The following is a 14,380-nucleotide window of genomic DNA, read 5'->3' on the forward strand; positions in this document are numbered from 1 at the left end:
TCCTGGCGTCGTGAGGGAGTTTGTTCCACCATTGGGGAGCCAGAGCAGCGAACAGTTTTGACTGGGCTGAGCGGGAACTGTACTTCCTCAGTGGTAGGGAGGCGAGCAGGCCAGAGGTGGATGAACGCAGTGCCCTTATTTGGGTGTAGGGCCTGATCAGAGCCTGGAGGTACTGAGGTGCCGTTCCCCTCACAGCTCCGTAGGCAAGCACCATGGTCTTGTAGCGGATGCGAGCTTCAACTGGAAGCCAGTGGAGAGAGCGGAGGAGCGGGGTGACGTGAGAGAACTTGGGAAGGTTGAACACTAGACGGGCTGCGGCGTTCTGGATGAGTTGTAGTGGTTTAATGGCACAGGCAGGGAGCCCAGCCAACAGCGAGTTGCAGTAATCCAGACGGGAGATGATAAGTGCCTGGATTAGGACCTGCGCCGCTTCCTGTGTGAGGCAGGGTCGTACTCTGCGGATGTTGTAGAGCATGAACCTACAGGAACGGGCCACCGCCTGAACAGGCAGTTAACCCACAGTTCCTAGGCCGTCATTGAAAATAAGAATTTGTTCTTAACTGACTTGCCTAGTTAAATTAAGGTAAAAATAAAAAACTAGCCCAAAGCTTTTGTCTGAGGGGGAGCAAAGAAGTTGTCATAACAAGGTAAGCAGTAATGAAGCACACTCTTTCGGTTTGACTTTCTCCCACTGACTGTAATATTGAATTTCCTGGCTACAGACATAACCTTTTTGGTTAACCCTTTATGTGTTGTATGGTCATACTGCCTTAAAACCTATTGTAGTGAGATGTTGTCATTGTAATGAGATGTTAGAATAAGATTCAGATCGTACTGTATGAGCCCCTGCTGTGTTGCTGGAAGATTAACAGCAGGTGGTATCAAAGGCTACATTGAGTAGTGAGCAGGGAGGGCCAGGCGGGATGAACGCCTCGATACACTCATCACACTCCTGCATGGGTTTGGCTTCAAAGTCAACACTCAGACCCATCATATCATAACATCATATCATGTCTGCCAATCAACCAGGGTCCTATCTATAGGCTTAAATCCACACTTGTTGAAGTCATGTACTCTAACAAAGCCAGGCAAGGCTTAATTAATACTTAACTACTGACAATAACAAATACAGTGCCTTCAGAAAGTATTCATGCCCTTGGACTTTTTCCACATGTTGTTGTGTTACAGCCTGATTTTAAAATGGATTAAATTGAGATTTTTTTGGGGGGGGGGTCACTGGCCTACACACAATACCCCATAATGTCAAAGTGTTTTTTTAAATATACAAATAATAAGAAATAAATGAAAAGCTGAAATGTTTGAGCCAATAAGTATTCAACCCCTCTGTTGTGGCAAGCTTAAATAAGCTCAGGAGTCAACATTTGCTTAACAAATCACATAATAAGTTGCATGGACTCACTCTGTGCAATAATAGTGTTTAACATGATTTTTGTTGACTGACTACCTCACCTCTGTATCCCACACATACAACTATTTGTAAGGTCCCTCAGTCGAGCAAAATGAACATCAAACACAGATTCAACCACAAAGACCAGGGAGGTTTTCAAAAGCCTTGCAAAGAAGGGCACCTATTGGTGGATGGGTAAAAATATAAATAAAGCAGACATTCCCTTTGAGCATGGTGAGGGTATTAATTACACTTTGGAGGGTGTATCAATACACCCAGTCACTACAAAGATACAGGCGGCCTTCCTAACTCAGCTGCCGGACAGGATTTTACCATGAGGACAAAGGTGACTTTAAAATAGTTACTGAGTTTAATGTCTGTGATAGAAAACTGAGGATGGATCAACAACATTGTAGTTACTCCACAATACTAACCTTATTGACAGAGTGAAAAGAATGAAGCCTATACAGAATAAATATATTCCAAAACATTCATCCTGTTTGCAACAACCCCACTGAAAGTAATACTGCAGAAAATGTGGCAAAGTAATTCACTTTTTGTTTTGGGCAAATCTAATACAGCACGTTACTGAGTACCACTCTCCATATTTTGAAGCATAGTGGTCGCTGCTCATGTTATGTGTGCGCTTGTAATCGTTAAGACTGGAAAGTTTTCAGGATAAAAATTAAAGCACAGACAAAATGCTAGAGGAAAACCTGGTTTAGTCTGCTTTCCACCAGATACTGGGAAATGTATTCACATTTCAGCAGGACAATAACCTAAAACACAAGGCCAAATCTACATTGGAGTTGCTTACCAAGAAGACAGTGAATGTTCCTGAGTGGCCGAGTTACAGTTTTTACTTAAATCAGCTTGAAAATCTATGGCAAGATTTGAAATGATTGTCCAGCAATGATCCACAACTAATTTGACAGAGCTTGAAGAATTTTGAAATTAATAATGGGCAGATATTGTACAATCCAGGTTTGCAAAGCTCTTAGAGACTTACCCAGAAAGACTCACAGCTGTAATCGCTGCCAAAGGTGATTCTAACATGTATTGACTCAGTGGTGTGAATACTTATGTAAATTAAATATTCTGTATTTAATTTTCTATAAATTTGCAAACATGTCATTTTGCCATTACAGGGTATTGTGTGTAGATGGGTGAGGGGAAAGACAATTTAATCAACTTTGAATTTACTTTACAATTCACTTTACATTTGGGAACTTGCATATCCTGAGGAAGCAGCGGTCATTTCCTGGTCAATGATACAAAAAGAAGGCAAGTGATAAGACAAAGGCGTAACACACACACTTAGACATTTATGCCCTGCCCTCTCCAACTTCCTGCTCCTTGCGTACTCCACCTCTCATTCCCTGTGGCCCGGCCCGTGTTTGCCTTCTTCCCCTGTCCCTATGTGAGTGCCTGCCACTCTGGCTCCTGGCTGTGGTGCTGTATCAGTGTCATCACTCAGGATGGACTCCCCAGCACTCTACCTGCCTCTGCTGCTGACCAGTCTGCTCACCCTCTGTAAGGACCCACCACTCTACCTGCCTCTGCTGCTGCTGACCAGTCTGCTCACCCTCTGTAAGGACCCACCACTCTACCTGCCTCTGCTGCTGACCAGTCTGCTCACCCTCTGTAAGGACCCACCACTCTACCTGCCTCTGCTGCTGCTGACCAGTCTGCTCACCCTCTGTAAGGACTCAGCACTCTACCTGCCTCTGCTGCTGACCAGTCTGCTCACCCTCTGTAAGGACCCACCACTCTACCTGCCTCTGCTGCTGCTGACCAGTCTGCTCACCCTCTGTAAGGACCCACCACTCTACCTGCCTCTGCTGCTGCTGACCAGTCTGCTCACCCTCTGTAAGGACCCAGCACTCTACCTGCCTCTGCTGCTGCTGACCAGTCTGCTCACCCTCTGTAAGGACCCAGCACTCTACCTGCCTCTGCTGCTGCTGACCAGTCTGCTCACCCTCTGTAAGGACCCAGCACTCTACCTGCCTCTGCTGCTGCTGACCAGTCTGCTCACCCTCTGTAAGGACCCAGCACTCTACCTGCCTCTGCTGCTGCTGACCAGTCTGCTCACCCTCTGTAAGGATCCAGCACTCTACTTTCTGAGCTCAGATAGGTTACCTTTAGTTCATATGTATGTCTGTCTCTCACATCACTTGCTTTCTATTCTTATTCCTCCTCCTCTGTCTCCCTCCACTTATCTCCACTCAAAGGGCAAGGGGCAGGAGCTCAGTCATGTAAGACTGAGATAAAATTACTTTCTGTATTTGATGGCACTTTAATAAATGCACCAGAGAGCTGGAAGAGTCCCGGCATAGAGACAGTTTGAGGGCAGTTGGTCCTCTCTACGGTTGATAAGCGCCTATTTTTATGCCTCACACAAAATAGTTATTTTTGTAGAAAATGGGTATTGTGAGCGTCTGGCTTCCTTGACATTTTCATGTTTTTCATTCGATTTATTGAAGGTATTTTAAGCAGAATACGCAGCTGGTTTCATTGTTTTGTGTCAGCATGTGAACGAGCTTCTGAGATGTTGAACCTATTTGATCCACCTACATTCTCAGATACTGTAATGGTTTTATTTTTCTCAGCAACTTAGTTCATTCTGAGCTCTTGGTGGGGTATTGAGAGGGAGCTGGTGGCATATAACTGTAATAACAGACCGTATCTATTCCCCGAAGGCTGAGTCACAAATTTGGCTCCAAAGTACTTTTGGCTCAGGTCTCAGCCTTTTCTCCTGAATGGCTGAGCTGTATGTGTTACCTATTCTAAAAGCATTACCAGGGAGGATGTGGAACAAAATGCCCACTTTGTTGTGTCAGCTCAGGCCCAATAATGTTGTTGGTATTGAGTGCGAACAGAAGCCAAGGTAAGGCCACAGACCTCACAGGGGAGGGACGGTTGCTCTGTGTTTGTTAGTGTTTTCCTCCTTTCCTTCCTCCTCCACCTCCTGCTTACTGTGCAGTGGAGTGGAGGGTCACCAGGCACACCTCCTGCTTACTGTGCAGCGGAGTGGAGGGTCACCAGGCACACCTCCTGCTTACTGTGCAGCGGAGTGGAGGGTCACCAGGCACACCTCCTGCTTACTGTGCAGCGGAGTGGAGGGTCGCCAGGCACACCTCCTGCTTACTGTGCAGTGGAGTGGAGGGTCGCCAGGCACACCTCCTGCTTACTGTGCAGTGGAGTGGAGGGTCGCCAGGCACACCTCCTGCTTACTGTGCAGTGGAGTGGAGGGTCGCCAGGCACACCTCCTGCTTACTGTGGAGTGGAGGGTCGCCAGGCACACCTCCTGCTTACTGTGGAGTGGAGGGTCGCCAGGCACACCTCCTGCTTACTGTGTAGTGGAGTGGAGGTTCGCCAGGCACACCTCCTGCTTACTGTGCAGTGGAGTGGAGGGTCGCCAGGCACACCTCCTGCTTACTGTGCAGTGGAGTGGAGGGTCGCCAGGCACACCTCCTGCTTACTGTGCAGCGGAGTGGAGGGTCGCCAGGCACACCTCCTGCTTACTGTGCAGTGGAGTGGAGGGTCACCAGGCACACCTCCTGCTTACTGTGCAGCGGAGTGGAGGGTCGCCAGGCACACCTCCTGCTTACTGTGCTGCGGAGTGGAGGGTCGCCAGGCACACCTCCTGCTTACTGTGCAGTGGAGTGGAGGGTCGCCAGGCACACCTCCTGCTTACTGTGCAGTGGAGTGGAGGGCCGCCAGGCACCAGGGAAGGGTCTTCCTCAGTCTGGAGGACTCTACCTGCAATGTAAAGGAGAAAGCACAGAGGGAACTCTCTGGCTAGTCTTGAAGAATAGTCCATTTAGCCTTGGGTATTTTGTACCCCAAATAGTAGTCTGCATTATCCTTGGATATCATGGTGTCTTTGTGTCTCTGTGTGTGTGGTTGTCTAGTATTCACCATAGATAGTGTGACACTCAAACTGGACCCAAGTGGTGAGGTAATCAATGGGACCTTTATGGACCCGAACTGTGAGGTCAGCGTCAGCCATCACCTGTCCCACCCCCTGACACACAGCTTCAACTTCCTGAGAGACGATGTCCTAGGCTACTCCAAAAACACCACCGAACCTGCGGTCCTTCACCAGCTCACCCCGGCCAGGGCTGCCAACTCTGGCACTTACAAGTGCCAGGTCATAGTTCAAGACAAGAGCAAAGGGAGCAGCACCCACAGACTCACCGTCACAGGTACTGCTGAAATGGATCCATGATTATATTGTCTTTCTGGTAAAACTCTCTAGATCCCGTAGGGCGGTGCACAATTGGCCCAGCGTCGTCCGGTTTAGGGTTTGGCCGGGGTAGGCCGGCATTGTAAATAAGAATTTGTTCTTAACTGACTTGCCTTTTTAAATAAAGGTTCATTAAATTAAATTATATAAAAATATCTTCACTCGTAATCCATTATATGTAGGTACATACAGTATCAAGTATTTTCCTCCTGATGATGCATGGTATGTGACATCCTAGTGACTGCCACTGATTGTTCGACCACAGGCTTGCAGACGCCTGTGCTGCAGGTGACCTCCCAGATCCTGTTTGAGGGGGATGAGTTGGCAGCTACCTGCAGCGCCCCAGATGAGTCTGGCTCCCTGCTCTTCCACTTCTACCAGGACCAGGAGAAGATCAAACAGGTGAGGGCCAGTGGGAACTCAGTGGAGACCAGGCTGGTTGCTGAAGCATGCTGGGGACAAACACCTACATGCGCTGTTACTTTGAAATCACCATGCTGCCTGACGCTAGGAGGTCCAACAACAGTAACACTGTCAAGGTCATGGTCAAAGGTAGGAGTGGAGTTGAATGCTGACTATAACTGTTGCATTTGTTATTGGAAGGTACCGGTTCAGATTTATAGTAGCTATGGGCATTATGCTTCTGTGTGCTTCAATATTTGATCACCCGTAAGCAAATAAATGTTGGGTTAAAGAGTTTCTCTGTTCTTCTGTTGTATCATTAAAAACTTTTCATCACACCCGTCATGAACATTCTTCCTTTTAAATTAAAAAAAATGTTTATTTAATTTTACCCCTTTTTTTCTCCCCAATTTCGTGGTATCCAATTGTTAGTAGCTACTATCTTGTCTCATCGCTATCTTGTCTCAGCTACTATCTTGTCTCTCCCGTACGGCCTCGGGAGAGACAAAAGTTGAAAGTCATGCGTCCTCCGATACACAGCCCAACCAAGCCGCACTGCTTCTTAACACAGCGCATCCAACACGGAAGCCAGCAGCACTGCGCCCAGCCCGCCACAGGGGTCGCTGGTGCGCGATGAGACAAGGATATCCCTACCGGCCAACCCCTCCCTAACCCGGATGACGTTATGCCAATTGTGCGTCTCCCCTCAGACCTCCCGGTCGCGGCCGGTTACGACAGAGCCTGGGCACGAACCCAGAGTCTCTGGTGGCACAGCCCTTAACCACTGCGCCACCGAGGCTGGTAAAGATGTGATTGAGGGCTACATTGTCGAGTTTGTCTGTCGAGTGGTGAACCCCCCACCCAATGTGGCGGTCTTGCTGACCAAGGACAAGAGGATGCTTAAGACAGCCTACATTAGTCTCAGTCATTCGCTCAGAGTGCTGGCAGAGGACTCTGGGGAGTATGTGGCAAGGCGGACAGAGGCATTGTTCAGAAAGAAGCCTATGAGAGCATCAAAGTCAAAGGCAAGTATTGGATGTCTGACTGTGTTGTAAAAGGTTGGGACACATGACATGTAATAGTGAGCGTTTTCTAACTTAATTCAATGTTTCGCCATGCCAAAGTATCCTTGAATTTAATGTTTGACACTGCTTTTTCTGTCTGATCCCCACAGAGTTGTTTTCCAAGCCAGTCCTGGTGATGAAGCCCAGAAAGGTGTTTGAGACAGAGAGCTTCACACTGAACTGTTATACTGACCGCTATTTCCATGAGAGAATCAACATTGGGGACGTGAAATACTCCCTGTACAGAAACCAGGTCCTACTGACATCAGGAGGGAACTACAGTGCCACAGCACACCCCTCCCTTAATGGAAGTTACTCCTGCCAGGCCCAAGCCCAAGGAAGAGGCCAAACCAAAAAGATCTTCAAAAACAGCACACAGATTGTCCTCAAGGCAAAAGGTGAGTCTCTCTGTGTGGTGTGGTGGTTAATTTCTTTACTTTCAAGTGAGGAGAGACAAACTTATTCCACAAGTCAGAGCTATTCTTAAACTGAATCTTTATTCACTTGTTAATAAGGAAGCAGGTCAATACAACCCACACATATAACGTTAATCGATTGAGTGCCCTACGATAATGATGGCTGGTCGACGAATCACCCTCAGATGATTCGTTGAGAGCCTCGATACAAAGGTACAAAAGTATTTTATAGCCAAGATACACCTTCAGTCTACATGACAAACAACAGATGTATAGAATGGGTTACAAGTTTAGGATTTGTATGAAAGATACTGTCTGCTGTGAATTATAAGTATCTGCTGTAATAACTTCTCATTGTGTAGAAACCAGGGTCTGGCCACGAGCCATCTCTCCCTGGTAGCTTCCAGTCAGGCACACAGACAATAATCATGCTATGGAATGCGGTCTTGTTAGGTTTATCACCCAGAAGATATTGTAAATCTTCTGTCAGTGTTAAATCTCCTAGAGGCTCACTTTCAGTAGAACACACACAGATATATGAGTGTTCTAACAACCCCTTATTATGTTGCATAAAACAACCATTTGATGAAATAACAGCATTATAATAATCTTGTCATTTCTGTTGTGACAGTGGATGGGGTCATATTAAAAACTCTCTCATTCAACATTCTCAAATATTGCATGTGCTTTATTTTCTAACAGTTTTTCTCTTCTCTGGTCTTATTCTGTCTTATTCGTTCTCTTTTTTGTTCCCCCTCTCCCTCTGTCAGTGCCTGTGTCAGTCCCTCTTCTGAGCGTGGTAGGGGGCAGGTTGATCCTGGGCAAGCCCTTCCAGCTCCAGTGTCAGAGTGACAACGGTAGTCTGCCCATCACCTACACCCTGCTGAGCCCCCACAGACAAGCTGAGTTCAGGGTGGTCCACAGTCCCCCGGATCTGGCCCTCTTCAACATCACCTCCATCCATAGGAGCATTGACATCCACAGCTTCTACTGCAAGGCCGAGAACAACCCCAGTCAGCCCTACATGGAGAGCTCAGGAGATCACATCCGACACACTCCCACCATCATAGGTGAGTTGGCCACACCACCTGTTTATAACAGAACCAATGTGCATACATACATACATACCTACATACCTACATACATACATACATACATACATACATACATACATACATACATACATACATACATACATACATACATACATACATACATACATACATACATACATACATACATACATACATACATACATACATACATACATACATACATACATACACCTACATATGGCTCTAGTTTATAAAAGGGAGATGCTGGTACAGTCAGTCTAACTGATGACATAGTAGATTTACTGTAATGACTCAACAACATTAATTCCCCACAGAGCCAGTGTCCAGGCCAATACTGACCTTGACACCCAAAATGGGGGACGTGGCTGAGGGGGAGGACCTGACCCTAACCTGCACTGTCAAGCGGGGCACGCCCCCCATCACCTGGTATCACACAAAGAGTGCCCTGCCCCTGCTGTCCAAGACAACCAATGACATGCGATTATCCCACTCGGTTCAAGGTGTCAGTAGAGAACATGGAGGCGGATACTACTGTGTCACTAACAACCCATCCAATGACAGCCAGAGAAGTGCCATGGTCACTGTTGGAGGTGAGAGGGGAAGGGATCTTGCAGATGAAAGTATTATCACACAAACACACTGGTGTGTGTCTACAAGTCATTTAGTTAAATCCACTGCGGCTGAACTTGACCTGAGGTAACCTCTGTAACCTTGCTGTCTGCAGTGAAGTTGGCTGGCTGGAAGAAGGGGCTGATCGCAGCATTCTGCATCCTGCTCACAGTGTCTCTCATCAACATCATCCTCGTTAAGAAATGCCTTCTTCCATTCAGAAGAGAGAGAACAGTGGAACTGTCAGTGTGAGTAGGCCTGGCTTTGACTTCATCATACTACCATAGTCTATTCACAAACCATTGAATGTACAGTGAGGCACAATTCTTTGTTTGGGAAGATGTGAATAATAAAGTGATAAAGGTCATATAGGAGTTTCCTGTTTTCATTGTGTTTTCTTGTTCCCCTCTCTCAGGAAGCCAGCAAGGACTAAAACAGACCAGTCACTGAAACTGACCCATGGAGAAGTCATTGAGGCTGCCAATGGTAAGATCTGTCTACTGATATGCCATTTACTGTACAGTAGAACCTATATCTGCTGTCAGGACTTCACACTACTAAACCTTTGGCCCATGATAGAAAGTTGATGGAGTCTTACAGACCCCTACCATCTCAGCCCTAACCTTGCTCCAACCCTTCATCCTCTCAGGGTGTCATCTCTCTTCCTCTCTGTGTGTTCCTTCCTTGGCTCAGGGTAAAGAGCAGGTGAGGGGATGCATAACTAATATGGTAAAGCAATGAATGTTTCATCCAATTGGATGTGACCGGTGTCCTGTATGACTGAACCCTGGTCTCTTGTGTTTTGCAGTCACTCTTGGGGTCATGGGAATGAGTGTCTGGAGTGATCACGTCTCAGGCTCAGGTGAGTGTACCAGAGTACATGAGGTCAACTCCTACATTTCAACAGTAGGAACATTAACTATGTGGCTATTCATGTCTAACATTAAGTGTGACTTGTAGAGTCTGACGACCAGACCAGCGAGGAAACTGAGGTACCTGTGCCACAATACACGGAGGTCCATCCCCAGGAGGTAGACCCCACCAGAGGTAAGAGACTGACCCATCCTCTTCACTGGGAGGTGCTAGGCTTCAAATACACATGTCAACATTATTATGAATCTATTGCTTAATGTCAAATAATCATGAGCTGTCCACTTGCATTTTTTGATTATGTCCCCATGAAGCATTTGTATATGCATTTCTAGCCCCCGTGAAGAAAGGCACAGACACTGTGTACAGCGAAGTGCGGAATTCGAAACAAGGTAAGACTAACATCCTGTTCAACGTTCACTGAAGCCCTCTACACACTAAGAAACAGAAATGAGATGGGCCTCTTCTCTGGGGTTTGAGAAATGTGCCATGCAAGAAACCAGGCCTAGCTCTAAACATCTGCATTGTCAGTGAGAGAGGGTGCCGTTATGTCGGCCACTTAGCCAGCTGTCCACTTCCTGCTCTCGCCAAAGGGAACTTCCTGTTATTATAATCCAACCCAAACACAGGGTGCATCTGTCAAGCGGAGTCAGAGGACAGACTGCTCCCTTGTTAACCCCTGAAATAAGAACCCACACGCCAACCATATTGCCCATTGTTGAGTAATTGACCTACTCCTTGAAAATGTCAATGGTATTTGTATCAAACAATGTTGCAGCGCAGGGGAAGAGAAAACAATCATGGGCTTTGGCCTGCCTCTATATTGTCAAACAATGGGCTTGTTGGCAGGGAAACTGACTAGTAACACTCACATTAGTGGTTGTAATGTGATAAGCCCAAGGCGTCAGTCTTGAGGAGAGCTGGAGGTTCTGGGTGGAGGGTGTTGTTTTGGGGAAGGGGGAGGGGGAGGTTCTGGGTGGAGGGTGTTGTTTTGGGGAAGGAGGAGGCTCTGGGTGGAGGGTGTTGTTTTGGGGAAGGAGGAGGCTCTGGGTGGAGGGTGTTGTTTTGGGGAAGGGGGAGGCTCTGGGTGGAGGGTGTTGTTTTGGGGAAGGGGGAGGTTCTGGGTGGAGGGTGTTGTTTTGGGGAAGGGGAAGGAGGAGGTTGGGTGGAGGGTGTTGTTTTGGGGAAGGGGAGGCTCTGGGTGGAGGGTGTTGTTTTCCTGAGGTGGAGGGTGTTGTTTTGGTGAAGGGGGAGGCTCTGGGTGGAGGGTGTTGTTTTGGGGAAGGGGGAGGCTCTGGGTGGAGGGTGTTGTTTTGGGGAAGGGGGAGGCTCTGGGTGGAGGGTGTTGTTTTGGGGAAGGGGGAGGCTCTGGGTGGAGGGTGTTGTTTTCCTGAGCTTGTCTCCTGCTCTTGTTTTTGCAGGTGAGTCAGAGTCCGAACAAGCTGACGGTGTAAGTAGAGCAATGTACTAACAAATACACTCATGTACGTAACAGTACTGTTTTACATACAGTACATAGACGTCATGACTTTGTTTTGTCTTAGAGGGACCCCTTATGGAGAAAATAAGATTCAACACAGGATGAGGAAACTGCTGGAATACACAGATACTGTAGAAACAGACACAGGCTTCTTCTTGTATGTTTTTATTTTATTTTGTCTATTTCAGCAAGGCTCAGTTGAGTATACCCAGTTAAACCACAATGACCATGAGTCAGAAGAACCAGAGCACGAACCAGACCAAAAACCAGAACAAGGATCAGAGCAAGACGGACAACTTGAATGACCACCATCAATATTTATTCTCTAATTTATTCAGAATATTGAACAACTGGAGCTGTTATTGATTTGAATGCATTTGTATATTTTCTAGATTTTCTACACCTCTTCTTCTTAACCTTTTGTACAGTCTTTAAATGCCTGTAATTATGCCTAATAAAACAATGCAGCAGAATGGGAGACCTTGTCCTGTGTCTCAATGAGAAAAAAGTAGTTATTGATGGTTTCCGTCATCTCTCCTGAGAACGTGCACATAGGATGTGTGTTGTGACCCAGAGGAAAATACACACAAATACATTTTCCTCCATTGTGAGCTGAGCTCCATGGACAGGAAGGAAACCTTTGAAGCCTACAGGGTGTAGTGACAGTCATGCGCTGTGACACCCCGGTAGAGAAGTGTGACAATATGAGAAAAGAAAGTCTATACCCCCTGGTGGGTGACCATGCAAACCACTCTCCCTCTCCTGACCAGAGGAGGGCAGCACCTTGCTTATGATTCAGTAGGGAAACTTTGTGCCACGCTACTGAAATCATGTGAGAGGCTTCCACTGTGTTTTAGCATCAAAGCCTATCGGTTTCAGTTTCCATCCTTTCATGGCTTTGATTGACTTTTGATTGACGAGTAGTGACTCAATAAGTTATGAGTTCATACGGGAGTCAATTGCTTTTCTTAATAGTTGGCTACCAGAGGAGATTAAAAACAGACAAACAAATTTTAAAGTGTAGGCTATATTGTCTTTGTACAAAGGTGTACACCGAACTGCAGTAATTTCAGAACCTCTCTTCAGTCTGGAAGCCTAGTGGAGTCATCATGCCCAAGGGAACACAACAAGATTACATTAGTAAGGTCTGCGCCATCACATATCCTTGGTCACAAAATCTAAATATCTATATTAGCTATATTGTTTTTGTTTATTCAAAAAGCTTAATGAGACATCACCAAGGTGATCTGAACAACAAAGGTCTATTGTAACGTCGTTCGTCTGTTGTAAGAAGAGAGTCAGACCGAAATGCAGCGTGTAGGTTACTCATGACTTTAATGAATGAAAACGGTACATGAAATAACTGAAATACGAAAACAACAAACGAAACGTGAAACTAATACAGCCTATCTGGTGAATACAACACAGAGACAGGAACAAACACCCACAAAATACGACGCGAACTCAGGCTACCTAAATACGGTTCCCAATCAGAGACAACGACAAGCACCTGACTCTGATTGAGAATCGCCTCAGGCAGCCAAGCCTAACTAGACACACCCCTAATCAGCCGCAATCCCAAATAATACAAACCCCAATACGAATACAACATATAAACCCATGTCACACCCTGGCCTACCCAAACATATAACAAAAACACAAAATACAATGACCAAGGCGTGACATCTATAGCCCACAAGAGGTTGATTCCTTCATTAATATCATGGCACATGTTGACTGTCCAGCTCATGTGGATTTGCCTTTTGACAGGAAGCTCTTAGGGACGTTGAAAGACTGACCAACCCTGTGTGAAAAGCCATAGAACCCCGACAACACAGCTAAACACCCTCAGCCTACGTCCCACTTAAATGCTCTCAACTACATGCCCAGTTCAGTCTAGCATATACTGTATACCACAGCCCTTAGGATGAAGCATTTATCTTCATTAGAGATAGCCCAGTCCCTTGTTGTTTGGATTATGTTTCAGTTATTTGTGTGTGCATGTTTCAGTGTTTGTGTGCGCACCTGTGTGTGACAGAGAGGGAGCAGTACAGAGGGGGAAGTAAGGGTGAACACAAGAGCAAGAGAGAGAGAGAGAAAGAGAGAGCTCTAGTGACAGTGTGTCTAAGCTAGGACTCCTCCTTCCCCACCTCAGGTCACGTTGAGTTTAATCGCCATCCTAGCAAGCAAAAATGTAAGGAAAAGTTCAGTGTGACAAGTCCAGCCACCGTGTAGTCAAACTATTCACTATTGGTTCTCGTACTGGGAAGTTCAAAATGTAACAAAACACTAGAATATTTCATGTCCATGCAAATCTGTTTTGTAATATGATACGGTAAGAAAGAAAATAAGTACTGCTATGTTAGGTAATCCCCCAAGGGGAAGACAAAACTATCGATAAAGACGGACCCTTTAAGAGGAGGCCGTAGGTCCAAAGAGTGGATGAATGGATAGTTTTCCAAAATGCGTTCCAAAATGAAAAGCGAATCCATCTCCATGTCTCAGCAGTCTGGATCTCTGCAGGTTGTTATTACTGTATCGTTACATCACACGCTGCAGTGTCAGCTTTTAGAGTGTGGGTGAATGAATCGTATGACTGAACAGGTCTGCCCTGACAGCGGTTAGCAGCATATTTTGAGAACTGGCAGCGGGAGGTCATGTGCCGCTATGGAATTAAAATGACTGTAGCAGAAGAAGAATCAATAAGAATATGGTGGCTGGGTATTAATGAGCGGGTTTTTAACCTGTTCAAGCAATTTTTAGACGACATTTACTATAGCTCAGATTGGCTTCTTAATTTTCAACT

General features: G+C 46.2%; 1 pseudogene; it reads left to right on the forward strand.

Annotated features, from left to right (window-relative positions):
* The first annotated feature begins 2,754 nt into the window (after positions 1 to 2,754).
* On the forward strand, positions 2,755 to 12,052 carry LOC124016251 (annotated as a pseudogene).
* Positions 12,053 to 14,380: the final 2,328 nt, after the last annotated feature.

The sequence above is a fragment of the Oncorhynchus gorbuscha genome, linkage group LG26 (genome assembly GCF_021184085.1).
Source record: "Oncorhynchus gorbuscha isolate QuinsamMale2020 ecotype Even-year linkage group LG26, OgorEven_v1.0, whole genome shotgun sequence".
NCBI classification, from domain to species: domain Eukaryota; kingdom Metazoa; phylum Chordata; class Actinopteri; order Salmoniformes; family Salmonidae; genus Oncorhynchus; species Oncorhynchus gorbuscha.